This window comes from Lampetra fluviatilis, chromosome 26 (assembly GCF_964198595.1).
Source record: "Lampetra fluviatilis chromosome 26, kcLamFluv1.1, whole genome shotgun sequence".
Classification (NCBI taxonomy): domain Eukaryota; kingdom Metazoa; phylum Chordata; class Hyperoartia; order Petromyzontiformes; family Petromyzontidae; genus Lampetra; species Lampetra fluviatilis.
Window position 1 is genome coordinate 8,839,926 of NC_136300.1, and position 15,818 is coordinate 8,855,743.

A 15,818-nucleotide genomic window follows, 5' to 3' on the forward strand; every position below is an offset into this window, starting at 1 on the left:
AGTGTGGTGAGTGTGGTGAGTATGGTCAGTGTGGTGAGTGTGGTGAGTATGGTGAGTGTGGTGAGTGTGGTGAGTGTGGTGAGTATGGTGAGTGTGGTGAGTGTGGTGAGTATGGTGAGTGTGGTGAGTGTGGTGAGTGTGGTGAGTGTGGTGAGTGTGGTGAGTGTGGTGAGTTTGGTGAGTGTGGTGAGTGTGGTGAGGGTGGTGAGTGTGGGGTGACGTGGTGAGTGTGGTGAGTGTGGGGTGACGTGGTGAGTGTGGTGAGTGTGGTGAGTATGGTGAGTGTGGTGAGTGTGGTGAGTATGGTCAGTGTGGTGAGTGTGGTAAGTATGGTGAGTGTGGTGAGTGTGGTGAGTGTGGTGAGTATGGTGAGTGTGGTGAGTGTGGTGAGTTTGGTGAGTGTGGTGAGTGTGGTGAGTGGGTGGTGAGTGTGGCGTGGTGAGTGTGGTGAGTGTGGTGAGTGTGTGGTGAGTGGGGTTGAGTGTGGTGAGTGTGGTGAGTTTGGTGAGTGTGGTGAGTGTGGTGAGTGTGGTGAGTATGGTGAGTGTGGTGAGTGTGGTAAGTTTGGTGAGTGGGGTGAGTGTGGTGAGTGTGTGGTGAGTGTGGCATGGTGAGTGTGTTGTGAGTGTGGTGAGTGTGGTGAGTGTGTGGTGAGTGTGGTGAGTGTGGTGAGTGTGGTGTGACGTGGTGAGTATGGTGAGTATGGTGAGTGTAGTGAGTGTGGTGAGTGTGGTGTGACGTGGTGAGTATGGTGAGTGTGGTGAGTGTGGTGAGTGTGTGGTGAGTGTGGTGAGTGTGGTGAGTATGGTGTGACGTGGTGAGTATGGTGAGTGTGGTGAGTGTGGTGAGTTTGGTGAGTGTGGTGAGTGTGGTGAGTGTGGTGAGTTTGGTGAGTGTGGTGAGTGTGGTGAGGGTGGTGAGTGTGGGGTGACGTGGTGAGTGTGGTGAGTGTGGGGTGACGTGGTGAGTGTGGTGAGTGTGGTGAGTATGGTGAGTGTGGTGAGTGTGGTGAGTATGGTCAGTGTGGTGAGTGTGGTGAGTATGGTGAGTGTGGTGAGTGTGGTGAGTGTGGTGAGTATGGTGAGTGTGGTGAGTGTGGTGAGTTTGGTGAGTGTGGTGAGTGTGGTGAGTGGGTGGTGAGTGTGGCGTGGTGAGTGTGGTGAGTGTGGTGAGTGTGTGGTGAGTGGGGTTGAGTGTGGTGAGTGTGGTGAGTTTGGTGAGTGTGGTGAGTGTGGTGAGTGTGGTGAGTGTGGTGAGTGTGGTAAGTTTGGTGAGTGGGGTGAGTGTGGTGAGTGTGTGGTGAGTGTGGCATGGTGAGTGTGTTGTGAGTGTGGTGAGTGTGGTGAGTGTGGTGAGTGTGTGGTGAGTGTGGTGAGTGTGGTGTGACGTGGTGAGTATGGTGAGTATGGTGAGTGTAGTGAGTGTGGTGAGTGTGGTGTGACGTGGTGAGTATGGTGAGTGTGGTGAGTGTGGTGAGTGTGTGGTGAGTGTGGTGAGTGTGGTGAGTATGGTGTGACGTGGTGAGTATGGTGAGTGTGGTGAGTGTGGTGAGTGTGGTGAATGTGTGGTGAGTGTGGTGAGTGTGGTGAGTGTGTGGTCAGCGTCTGTCGGGGCTGCTGCCGCTACACGGGGGATCTTTGTCTTCGGAGATCAGCGGACAGCCACGCCGCTTGTCGGGCAGGGCACTAAAGGGAGTTGAAGGGCAGTTGAAGGGCAGTTGGAGGGCAGATAGAAGGGGTGGAAGGGCAGCTAAGAGGCAGAAGGAGAGAGAGTGGCTTTATTTGAGAGCTCTACATGAAGTCATTGAACAACAACAACAACAGCAGTGTCACAGCGTGGGATAGTACTTTTTGTTACATATTTTATTAAAATCGTATCACCCATCAAAGTTTTCTCTTACTAAGAACACTTAGCATAACAACCACTCGGCACACCGCACACAAACGCGATCCGCTGCCGGACTGCGCCGGATGCCCCGCTCGGACACGCTTCGCATCGCATCGCATCGCGAGCAGCATCAGCAGCCCCAGGGCAGCACGGTGAGACACCCGTCCCGTGCACCACGTGTGACCCCAAACACACGCAGCTGGGCCGGCGTCGTTCTGGCTTCATGCGCCACCACAGCGGTGGATGCGCTCCGCTCCGCGTGACTCGTCGCCCGCTACACACGACCTCCGCTCGCTATGCCACCTCGTGCCAACTCGATAACCACCGTGCCAACGCGACACACACCGTGCCAACGCGACACACACACCGTGACAACGCGACACACACACCGTGCCAACGTAACACACACCGTGCCAACTCGATAACCATCGTGCCAACGAGACACACACACCGTGCCAACGCGACACACACACCGTGCCAACGTAACACACACCGTGCCAACGTGACACGCACACCGTGCCAACTCGATAACCACCGTGCCAACGTGACACACACACCGTGCCAACGCGACACACACACCGTGCCAACGTAACACACACACCGTGCCAACGCGACACACACACCGTGCCAACGTGACACACACACCGTGCCAACGCGACACACACACCGTGCCAACGCGACACACACACCGTGCCAACGTAACACACACACCGTGCCAACGCGACACACACACCGTGCCAACGCGACACACACACCGTGCCAACGTAACACACACACCGTGCCAACGCGACACACACACCGTGCCAACGTGACACACACACCGTGCCAACGCGACACACACACCGTGCCAACGTGACACACACACCGTGCCAACGTAACACACACCATGCCAACGTGACACGCACACCGTGCCAACTCGATAACCACCGTGCCAACGTGACACACACACCGTGCCAACGCGACACACACACCGTGCCAACGTAACACACACACCGTGCCAACGCGACACACACACCGTGCCAACGTGACACACACACCGTGCCAACGCGACACACACACCGTGCCAACGCGACACACACACCGTGCCAACGTAACACACACACCGTGCCAACGCGATACACACACCGTGCCAACGTGACACACACACCGCGCCAACGCGACACACACACCGTGCCAACGCGACACACACCATGCCAACGTGATACACACACCGTGCCAACGTGACACACACACCGTGCCAATGTGATACACACACCGTGCCAACGCGACACACACACCATGCCAACGCGACACACACACCGTGCCAACGCGACACACACACCGTGCCAACGCGACACACACACACCGTGCCAACGTGACACACACACACCGTGCCAACGTGACACGCACACCGTGCCAAGGCGACACACACACCGTGCCAATGTAACACACACACCGTGCCAACGCGATACACACACCGTGCCAACGTGACACACACACCGTGCCAACGCGACACACACACCGTGCCAACGCGACACACACACCGTGCAAACGTGATACACACACCGTGCCAACGTGACACACACACCGTGCCAACGCGACACACACACCGTGCCAACGTGATACACACACCGTGCCAACGTGACACACACACCGTGACAACGTGACACACACACCGTGCCAACGCGACACACACACCGTGCCAACGTGACAAACACCGTGCCAACGTGGCACACACACCGTGCCAACGTGACACACACACCGTGACAACGTGACAAACACCGTGCCAACGTGACACACACACCGTGCCAACGTGACAGACCCACCGTGCCAACGTGACACACACACCGTGCCAACGTGACACACACACCGTGCCAACGTGACACACACACCGTGCCAAGGTAACACACACACCGTGCCAACGTGACACACACACCGTGCCAACGTAACACACACACCGTGCCAACGTGACACACACACCATGCCAATGTAACACACACACCGTGCCAACGTAACACACACACCGTGCCAACGTAACACACACACCGTTCCAACGTGACACACACACCGTGCCAACGTGACACACACACCGTGCCAACGCGACACACACACCGTGCCAACGCGACACACACACCGTGACAACGCGACACACACACCGTGCCAACGTGACACACACCGTGCCAACGTGACACACACCGTGCCAACGTGACACACACACCGTGCCAACGTGACACACACACCGTGCCAACGTGACACACACACCGTGACAATGTGACAAACACCGTGCCAACGTGACACACACACCGTGCCAACGTGACACACACACCGTGCCAACGTGACACACACACCGTGCCAACGTGACACACACCGTGCCAACACGACACACACCGTGCCAACGTGACACACATACCGTGCCAACGTGACACACACACCGTGCCAACGTGACACACACACCGTGCCAACGTGACACACACACCGTGACAACGTGACAAACACCGTGCCAACGTGACACACACACCGTGCCAACGTGACACACACCGTGCCAACGTGACACACACACCGTGCCAACGTGACACACACACCGTGCCAACGCGACACACACACCATGCCAACGTGACAAACACCGTGCCAACGTGACACACACACCGTGCCAATGCGACACACACACCGTGCCAACGTGACAAACACCGTGCCAACGTGACACACACATCGTGCCAACGCGACACACACACCGTGCCAACGTGACAAACACCGTGCCAACGTGACACACACACCGTGCCAACGCGACACACACACCGTGACAAGGTGACACACACACCGTGCCAACGTGACAAACACCGTGCCAACGTGACACACACACCGTGCCAACGTGACACACACACCGTGACAACGTGACAAACACCGTGCCAACGTGACACACACACCGTGCCAACGTGACAGACCCACCGTGCCAACGTGACACACACACCGTGCCAACGTGACACACACACCGTGCCAACGTGACACACACACCGTGCCAAGGTAACACACAAACCGTGCCAACATGACACACACACCGTGCCAACGTAACACACACACCGTGCCAACGTGACACACACACCATGCCAATGTAACACACACACCGTGCCAACGTAACACACACACCGTGCCAACGTAACACACACACCGTGCCAACGTGACATACACACCGTGCCAACGCGACACACACACCGTGCCAACGCGACACACACACCGTGACAACGTGACACACACACCGTGCCAACGTGACACACACACCGTGCCAACGTGACACACACCGTGCCAACGTGACACACACACCGTGCCAACGTGACACACACACCGTGCCAACGTGACACACACACCGTGACAATGTGACAAACACCGTGCCAACGTGACACACACACCGTGCCAACGTGACACACACACCGTGCCAACGTGACACACACACCGTGCCAACGTGACACACACCGTGCCAACACGACACACACCGTGCCAACGTGACACACACACCGTGCCAACGTGACACACACACCGTGCCAACGTGACACACACACCGTGCCAACATGACACACACACCGTGACAACGTGACAAACACCGTGCCAACGTGACACACACACCGTGCCAACGTGACACACACACCGTGCCAACGTGACACACACACCGTGCCAACGCGACACACACACCGTGCCAACGTGACAAACACCGTGCCAACGTGACACACACACCGTGCCAATGCGACACACACACCGTGCCAACGTGACAAACACCGTGCCAACGTGACACACACACCGTGCCAACGCGACACACACACCGTGCCAACGTGACAAACACCGTGCCAACGTGACACACACACCGTGCCAACGCGACACACACACCGTGACAAGATGACACACACACCGTTCCAACATGACACACACACCGTGAAAACGCGACACACACACCGTGCCAACGTGATACACACACCGTGCCAACGTGACACACACACCGTGCCAACGCGACACACACACCGTGCCAACGTGACAAACACCGTGCCAACGTGACACACACACCGTGCCAACGCGACACACACACCGTGCCAACGTGACAAACACCGTGCCAACGTGACACCCACACCGTGCCAACGTGACACACACACCGTGCCAACGCGACACACACCGTGCCAACGTGACACACACCATGCCAACGTGACACACACACCGTGCCAATGCGACACACACACCGTGACAAGGTGACACACACACCGTTCCAACGTGACAAACACACCGTGACAACGCGACACACACACCGTGCCAACGTGATACACACACCGTGCCAACGTGACACACACACCGTGCCAACGCGACACACACACCGTGACAAGGTGACACACACACCGTTCCAACGTGACACACACACCGTGCCAACGTGACACACACACTGTGCCAACGTGACACACACACCGTGCCAACACGACACACACAGTGCCAACGCGACACACACACCGTGCCAACGTGACACACACACCGTGCCAACGTGACCCACACACCGTGCCAACGTGACACACACACCGTGCCAACGTGACACACACACCGTGCCAACGCTACACACACACCGTACCAACGTGACACACACACCGTGCCAATGTGACACACACCGTGTCAACGCGACACGCACACCGTGACAACGTGACACACACACCGTGCCAACGCGACACACACACCGTGCCAACGCGACACACACACCGTGCCAACGTGATACACACACCGTGCCAACGCGACACACACACCGTGCCAACGTGATACACACACCGTGACAACGCGACACACACACCGTGCCAACGTGACACACACACCGTGCCAAAGTGACACACACACCGTGCCAATGCGACACACACACCGTGCCAACGCGACACGCACACCGTGACAACGCGACACACACACCGTGCCAACGCGACACACACACCGTGCCAACGCGACACACACACCGTGCCAACGTGATACACACACCATGCCAACGCGACACACACACCGTGCCAACTCGACACACGCACCGTGCCAACGTGATACACACACCGTGCCAACGCGACACACACACCGTGCCAACGTGATACACACACCATGCCAACGCGACACACACACCGTGCCAACGTGATACACACACCGTGACAACGCGACACACACACCGTGCCAACGCGACACACACCGTGCCAACGTGACACACACACCGTGCCAACGTGACACACACACCGTGCCAACGTGACACACACACCGTGCCAATGCGACACACACACCGTGCCAACGTGATACACACACCGTGCCAACGTGACACACACACCGTGCCAACGTGACACACACACCGTGCTAACGCACACACACACCGTGACAACACGATACACACACCGTGCCAACGTGACACACACACCATGCCAATGTGACACACACACCGTGCCAACGTGACACACACACCGTGACAACACGATACACACACTGTGCCAACGTGACACACACACCGTGACAACACGATACACACACCGTGCCAACGCGACACACACACCGTGCCAACGCGACACACACACCGTTCCAACGTGACACACACACCGTGACAACACGATACACACACCGTGCCAACGCGACACACACACCGTGCCAACACGACACACACACCGTGCCAACGTGACACACACACCGTGCCAACGTGACACACACACCGTGCCAACGTGACACACACACCGTGCCAATGCGACACACACACCGTGCCAACGTGATACACACACCGTGCCAACGCGACACACACACAGTACCAACGTGACACACACACCGTGCCAACGTGACACACACACCGTGCCAACGCGACACACACACCGTGACAACACGATACACACACCGTGCCAACGTGACACACACACCGTAACAACGTGACACACACACCGTGCCAACGTGACACACACACCGTGACAACACGATACACACACCGTGCCAACGTGATACACACACCGCGACAACACGATACACACACCGTGCCAACGCGACACACACACCGTGACAACGTGACACACACACCGTGACAACACGATACACACACCGTGCCAACGTGACACACACCGTGACAACGTGACACACACACCGTGACAACACGATACACACACCGTGACAACGTGACACACACCGTGCCAACGTGACACACACACCGTGACTACGCGACACACACACCGTGCCAACGTGACACACACACCATGCCAACGTGACACACACACCGTGCCAACGTGACACACACACCGTGCCAACGTGATACACACACCGTGCCAACGTGACACACACACCGTACCAACGCGACACACACACCGTGACAACGTGACACACACACCGTGCCAACGTGACACACACACTGTGCCAACGTGACACACACAACGTGCCAACGTGACACACAACGTGCCAACGTGACACACACCGTGCCAACGTGACACACACACCGTGCCAACGCGACACACACACCGTGACAAGGTGACACACACACCGTTCCAACGTGACACACACACCGTGACAACGCGACACACACACTGTGCCAACGTGATACACACACCGTGCCAACGTGACACACACACCGTGCCAACGCGACACACACACCTTGACAAGGTGACACACACACCGTTCCAACGTGACACACACACCGTGCCAACGTGACACACACACTGTGCCAACGCGACACACACACCGTGCCAACGCGACACACACACCGTGCCAACGTGACACACACACCGTGCCAACGCGACACACACACCGTGACAACACGATACACACACCGTGCCAACGTGACACACACACCGTGCCAACGTGACACACACACCGTGCCAATGCGACACACACACCGTGCCAACGCGACACACACACCGTGCCAACGCGACACACACACCGTGACAACGTGACACACACACCGTGCCAACACGACACACACACCGTGACAACACGACACACACACCGTGCCAACGTGACACACACCGTGCCAACTCGATACACACAGTGCCAACGCGACACACACACCGTGCCAACGTGACACACACACCGTGCCAACGTGACCCACACACCGTGCCAACGTGACACACACACCGTGCCAACGTGACACACACACCGTGCCAACGCTACACACACACCGTACCAACGTGACGCACACACCGTGCCAACGTGACACACACCGTGCCAACGCGACACGCACACCGTGACAACGTGACACACACACCGTGCCAACGCGACACACACACCGTGCCAATGCGACACACACACCGTGTCAACGTGATACACACACCGTGCCAACGCGACACACACACCGTGCCAACGTCATACACACACCGTGACAACGCGACACACACACCGTGCCAACGTGACACACACACCGTGCCAACGTGACACACACACCGTGCCAATGCGACACACACACCGTGCCAACGTGATACACACACCGTGCCAACGCGACACACACACCGTGCCAACGTGACACACACACCGTGCCAACGCACACACACACCATGACAACACGATACACACACCGTGCCAACGTGACACACACCGTGCCAACGTGACACACACACCGTGCCAACGTGACACACACACCGGCACAACACGATACACACACCGTGCCAACGTGACACACACACCGTGACAACACGATACACACACTGTGCCAACGCGACACACACACCGTGCCAACGCGACACACACACCGTTCCAACATGACACACACACCGTGACAACACGATACACACACCGTGCCAACGCGACACACACACCGTGCCAACGCGACACACACACCGTGCCAACGTGACACACACACCGTGCCAGCGTGACACACACACCGTGCAAACGTGACACACACACCGTGCCAATGCGACACACACACCGTGCCAACGTGATACTCACACCGTGCCAACGCTACACACACACCGTACCAACTTGACACACACACCGTGCCAACGTGACACACACCGTGCCAACGCGACACGCACACCGTGACAACGTGACACACACACCATGCCAACGCGACACACACACCGTGCCAACGCAACACACACACCGTGCCAACGTGATACACACACCGTGACAACGCGACACACACACCGTGCCAACGTGACACACACACCGTGCCAACGTGACACACACACCGTGCCAATGCGACACACACACCGTGCCAACGTGATACACACTCCGTGCCAACGCGACACACACACCGTGCCAACGTGACACACACACCGTGCCAACGTGACACACACACCGTGCCAACGCACACACACACCGTGACAACACGATACACACACCGTGCCAACGTGACACACACACCATGCCAACGTGACACACACACCATGCCAACGTGACACACACACCGTGACAACACGATACACACACTGTGCCAACGTGACACACACACCATGACAACACGATACACACACCGTGCCAACGCGACACACACACCGTGCCAACGCGACACACACACCGTTCCAACGTGACACACACACCGTGACAACACGATACACACAACGTGCCAACGCGACACACACACCGTGCCAACGCGACACACACACCGTGCCAACGTGACACACACACCGTGCCAACGTGACACACACACCGTGCCAACGTGACACACACACCGTGCCAATGCGACACACACACCGTGCAAACGTGATACACACACCGTGCCAATGCGACACACACACCGTACCAACGTGACACACACACCGTGCCAACGTGACACACACACCGTGCCAACGCGACACACACACCGTGACAACACGATACACACACCGTGCCAACGTGACACACACACCGTAACAACGTGACACACACACCGTGCCAACGTGACACACACACCGTGACAACACGATACACACACCGTGCCAACGTGATACACACGCCGTGACAACACGATACACACACCGTGCCAACGCGACACACACACCGTGACAACGTGACACACACACCGTGACAACACGATACACACACCGTGCCAACGTGACACACACACCGTGACAACGTGACACACACACCGTGACAACACGATACACACACCGTGCCAACGTGACACACACACCGTGCCAACGTGACACACACACCGTGACAACGCGACACACACACCGTGCCAACGTGACACACACACCGCGCCAACGTGACACACACACCGTGCCAACGTGACACACACACCGTGCCAACGTGATACACACACCGTGCCAACGTGACACACACACCGTGCCAACGTGACACACACACCGTGACAACACGATACACACACCGTGCCAACGTGACAAACACACCGTGCCAACGCGACATGCACACCGTGCCAACGTGACACACACACCGTGACAACACGATACACACACCGTGCCAACGTGATACACACACCGTGACAACACGATACACACACCTTGCCAACGCGACACACACACCGTGACAATGTGACACACACATCGTGACAACACGATACACACACCGTGCCAACGTGACACACACACCGTGCCAACGTGACACACACACCGTGCCAACGTGACACACACACCGTGCCAACGTGACACACACACCGTGCCAACGTGACACACACACCGTGCCAACGTGACACACACACCGTGCCAACGTAACACACACACCGTGACAACACGATACACACACCGTGCCAACGTGACACACACACCGTGACAACGTGACACACATACCGTGCCAACGTGACACACACACCGTGCCAACGCGACACACACACCGTGACAAGGTGACACACACACCATGCCAACGTGACACACACACCGTGCCAACGTGACACACACACCGTGACAACACGATACACACACCGTGCCAACGTGACACACACACCGTGACAACGTGACACACACACCGTGCCAACGCGACACACACACCGTGTCAACATGACACACACACCGTGACAACGTGACACACACTCCGTGCCAACGTGACACACACACCGTGCCAACGTGATACACACACCGTGCCAACGTGACACACACACCGTGACAACGTGACACACACACCGTGCCAACGTGACACACACACCGTGCCAACGTGACACACACACCGTGACAACGTGACAAACACCGTGCCAACGTGACACACACACCGTGCCAACGTGACACACACACCGTGACAACACGATACACACACCGTGCCAATGCGACACACACACCGTGCCAACGCGACACACACACCGTGACAACACGATACACACACCGTGCCAACGTGACACACACACCGTAACAACGTGACACACACACCGTGCCAACGTGACACACACACCGTGACAACACGATACACACACCGTGCCAACGTGATACACACGCCGTGACAACACGATACACACACCGTGCCAACGCGACACACACACCGTGACAACGTGACACACACACCGTGACAACACGATACACACACCGTGCCAACGTGACACACACACCGTGACAACGTGACACACACACCGTGACAACACGATACACACACCGTGCCAACGTGACACACACACCGTGCCAACGTGACACACACACCGTGACAACGCGACACACACACCGTGCCAACGTGACACACACACCGCGCCAACGTGACACACACACCGTGCCAACGTGACACACACACCGTGCCAACGTGATACACACACCGTGCCAACGTGACACACACACCGTGCCAACGTGACACACACACCGTGACAACACGATACACACACCGTGCCAACGTGACAAACACACCGTGCCAACGCGACATGCACACCGTGCCAACGTGACACACACACCGTGACAACACGATACACACACCGTGCCAACGTGATACACACACCGTGACAACACGATACACACACCTTGCCAACGCGACACACACACCGTGACAATGTGACACACACATCGTGACAACACGATACACACACCGTGCCAACGTGACACACACACCGTGCCAACGTGACACACACACCGTGCCAACGTGACACACACACCGTGCCAACGTGACACACACACCGTGCCAACGTGACACACACACCGTGCCAACGTGACACACACACCGTGCCAACGTAACACACACACCGTGACAACACGATACACACACCGTGCCAACGTGACACACACACCGTGACAACGTGACACACATACCGTGCCAACGTGACACACACACCGTGCCAACGCGACACACACACCGTGACAAGGTGACACACACACCATGCCAACGTGACACACACACCGTGCCAACGTGACACACACACCGTGACAACACGATACACACACCGTGCCAACGTGACACACACACCGTGACAACGTGACACACACACCGTGCCAACGCGACACACACACCGTGTCAACATGACACACACACCGTGACAACGTGACACACACTCCGTGCCAACGTGACACACACACCGTGCCAACGTGATACACACACCGTGCCAACGTGACACACACACCGTGACAACGTGACACACACACCGTGCCAACGTGACACACACACCGTGCCAACGTGACACACACACCGTGACAACGTGACAAACACCGTGCCAACGTGACACACACACCGTGCCAACGTGACACACACACCGTGACAACACGATACACACACCGTGCCAATGCGACACACACACCGTGCCAACGCGACACACACACCGTGCCAACGCGACACACACACCGTGACAACGTGACACACACACCGTGCCAACACGACACACACACCGTGACAACACGACACACACACCGTGCCAACGTGACACACACCGTGCCAACTCGATACACACAGTGCCAACGCAACACACACACCGTGCCAACGTGACAAACACACCGTGCCAACGTGACCCACACACCGTGCCAACGTGACACATACACCATGCCAACGTGACACACACACCGTGCCAACGCTACACACACACCGTACCAAAGTGACACACACCGTGCCAACGCGACACGCACACCGTGACAACGTGACACACACACCGTGCCAACGCGACACACACACCGTGCCAACGCGACACACACACCGTGCCAACGTGATACACACACCGTGCCAACGCGACACCCACACCGTGCCGACGTGATACACACACCGTGACAACGCGACACACACACCGTGCCAACGTGACACACACACCGTGCCAACGTGACACACACACCGTGCCAATGCAACACACACACCGTGCCAACGTGATACACACACCGTGCCAACGCGACACACACACCGTGCCAACATGACACACACACCGTGCCAACGTGACACACACACCGTGCCAACGCACACACACACCGTGACAACACGATACACACACCGTGCCAACGTGACACACACACCGTGCCAACGTGACACACACACCGTGCCAACGTGACACACACACCGTGACAACACGATACACACACCGTGCCAACGTGACACACACCGTGACAACACGATACACACACCGTGCCAACGCGACACACACACCGTGCCAACGCGACACACACACCGTTCCAACGTGACACACACACCGTGACAACACGATACACACACCGTGCCAACGCGACACACACACCGTGCCAACGCGACACACACACCGTGCCAACGTGACACACACACCGTGTCAACGTGACACACACACCGTGCCAACGTGACACACACACCGTGCCAATGCGACACACACACCGTGCCAACGTGATACACACACCGTGCCAACGCTACACACACACCGTACCAACGTGACACACACACCGTGCCAACGTGACACACACCGTGCCAACGCGACACGCACACCATGACGACGTGACACACACACCGTGCCAACGCGACACACACACCGTGCCAACGCGACACACACCGTGCCAACGTGATACACACACCGTGCCAACGCGACACACACACCGTGCCAACGTGATACACACACCGTGCCAACACGATACACACACCGTGCCAACGTGACACACACACCGTGACAACACGATACACACACCGTGCCAACGCGACACACACACCGTGCCAACGCGACACACACACCGTTCCAACGTGACACACACACCGTGACAACACGATACACACACCGTGCCAACGCGACACACACACCGTGCCAACGCGACACACACACCGTGCCAACGTGACACACACACCGTGCCAACGTGACACACACACCGTGCCAACGTGACACACACACCGTGCCAATGCGACACACACACCGTGCCAACGTGATACACACACCGTGCCATCGCGACACACACACCGTGCCAACGTGACACACACACCGTGCCAACGTGACACACACACCGTGCCAACGCGACACACACACCGTGACAACGCGATACACACACCGTGCCAACGTGACACACACACCGTGCCAACGTGACACACACACCGTGCCAACGTGACACACACACCGTGATAACACGATACACACACCGTGCCAACGTGACACACACACCGTGACAACGTGACACACACACCGTGACAACACGATACACACACCGTGCCAACGTGACACACACCGTGCCAACGTGACACACACACGTGACAACGCGACAGACACACCGTGCCAACGTGATACACACACCGTGCCAACGTGACACACACACCGTGCCAACGTGACACACACACCGTGACAACACGATACACACACCGTGCCAACGTGACACACACACCGTGCCAACGCGACATACACACCGTGCCAACGTGACACACACACCGTGACAACACGATACACACACCGTGCCAACGTGATACACACACCGTGACAACACGATACACACACCGTGCCAACGCGACACACACACCGTGACAACGTGACACACACACCGTGACAACACGACACACACACCGTGCCAACGTGACACACACACCGTGACAACGCGACACACACACCGTGCCAACGTGACACACACCGTGCCAACGTGACACACACACCGTGCCAACGTGACACACACACCGTGCCAACGTGACACACACACCGTGCCAACGTGACACACACACCGTGCCAACGTGATACACACATCGTGCTAACGTGA